Source organism: Mus pahari, chromosome 3 (assembly GCF_900095145.1).
Source record: "Mus pahari chromosome 3, PAHARI_EIJ_v1.1, whole genome shotgun sequence".
Taxonomy (NCBI): Eukaryota; Metazoa; Chordata; class Mammalia; order Rodentia; family Muridae; genus Mus; species Mus pahari.
This window is the reverse complement of record NC_034592.1, coordinates 108,973,976-108,976,007: the sequence shown is the minus strand read 5'-3', so window position 1 is coordinate 108,976,007 and position 2,032 is coordinate 108,973,976. Positions and strand designations below refer to the sequence as shown.

The window sequence follows — 2,032 nt, the reverse complement described above, 5'->3', positions numbered from 1 at the left end:
TCTCTCTCTCTCTCTCTCTCTCTCTCTCTCTCTCTCTCTCTTTCTCTTTCTTCCTTTGCCGAGTACTCTTGGGTTCTGGACACAGTCCAGGCCCTTCTTTGTACAGTGCTTATAGCCAAGGAAAGGTACATGGTGGCATAAAAGAGGCAAATGAGAGTTGTGCTCATGAGCAACATGTGGTGACCTGAGGACACTCCATGTTAATTAAAACCTGCAGGATGAACAAGACACAGACCTGTAGAGTGGAGAGATGAGTTAATCAGGGAGAATGGCAAGTGGGAGGCCCTGCCATTGGGAAGAGTTGAGGACAAGGATGGGGGACAACATTGTATCAAAGTATGGAATGGGGCACTTAGTAAGGTGAGCGAAGACAAGCCAAAACCGAGGTCTGGGCATTGGTAGTAGTGATTCTGATTTGGTAATAGATGTGAAGAGATTTAAGCAATGAGGATAAATTATTAATATATTTTTACTTTTTATAAATCCTTGTCAGAGCACGAAAATGCCTATTTCTAGAGCATCTGTCGCATTTTTAGGAATGTGCAGATAGATCATTGTACCATATCATCTTGAGGTAGTGATTTATAACTGTCAGGGAAGGAACCCACTATACTTTAGCACCAAGTAGGCATCCTGGAGAATTGGAAGCGTGGCCCAGACCTGCTTCCCGACTTGTGTATAGACTCCATTCTTCCCCAGACTGGTGTGTAGGAGATGGGGTGAATGAGTCAGGCTCTAGGGTGAGGAAGACAGAGGGGGCCATGTAGTCAGAGCGGCCAGTGAGGACTCTCACGCAGGCCTTTCCTTCAGCCACATTGTGGAGTGTAGACCCCAGCATTCTCCACCCACCTTCCTATTTCTAGTAAGTCTAGAAGTCTCAGTCAGTCCCTGTCTCCAGACATTTCACTTCCCCACAGTGCCTGAGCCTTAGGGGTTAAGAACTTAGTATACAGGATGTTTTTTTTGTGTTAGTATCAGACACAACATGAGGAGAATGACTAGTGGGGTCTGGCTGAGAATGTCTCTCCTACACCAGACTTACGGTAGCAACTGAATACAAAGCCAATTTGGGGCTGAGACATCTATAGACTCCACTCAGAAATACGACAAAAAAAAAGGATCTGAGGAGTGCCTCCTCCTCTTCCCGTCACCAAGGGAGGCTGGATGGCTTCCAGAGGACAGCAAAACAGGAAGTGTCTCATTTCTGCAGACCTGAGAGCCCTTTCATTCACACCACATGGCCCTCACACCAGTCCAAGGCAAGTTTCAGTGTAGCGCTCTCCAGAGTCAGTGGCTGCTCTGAGGATCCCACAGCTTCACCTGCAGAGATGCTTAGAAAGCTGGGTCTGTGTCCTTCTCCTTGTCCCTCCCTTTGCTTTGTCCTGCCTTATCCTCTTGGGGACACTGAATTACATTGTCAGCTGTCAGCCTGTTACTTCCTGGCTCTCCAACCAGTGCCTTGCAGTCAATGGTTGCCAAAGCAATTCCTAACCTTCTTTTCTTGGCCCTCTTGGCCGTGTCAATGACACTCCTGGTTCCTCTGTGCCCTGGCTGGAAGTGGCTGAGTTATCCTTGACGCACTGTACTACATACTCTATGGTCCAAATTAAACTGCTGATTCCTGTCTAGGTCTTTCTGTGTTGTCACTTGAATCCATCTCCTCCTCACTGGGACCATCCCTCGTCCGAGTGGGCCAGCATTACTTCCCTACTGCATACTCTCACTGTTAAAACCCACCTTCACACTGATTCAAGCCTCTTTACCTTCATTCCTGATTTGGCTCCGTTTGCTTTAGAAGTCACAACTCCTTTTCCAGTACTCTCTGTTCAAGCTAAATGCTAAACCTACCAAGCCCTGTTTTTGAAGCTTTCTTTCCTCTCGTCTTTCTCTTTCTTTCTTTCTTTCTTTCTTGCTTGCTTGCTTGCTTGCTTGCTTGCATCCTTCCTTCCTTCCTTCCTTCCTTCCTTCCTTCCTTCCTTCCTTCCTTCCTTCCTTCCTTTCTTCCTTCCTTTCTTCCTTCTTTTTTCCTTCC

The 2,032-nt window shown here is 46.9% G+C and overlaps 1 protein-coding gene across 1 annotated transcript in view; it reads left to right on the top strand.

The window, feature by feature from the left end:
- Shc4 (SHC adaptor protein 4) overlaps window positions 1-2,032 on the top strand; it is a 94,157-nt gene that overhangs the window by 27,267 nt on the left and 64,858 nt on the right. The window lies entirely within an intron of this gene.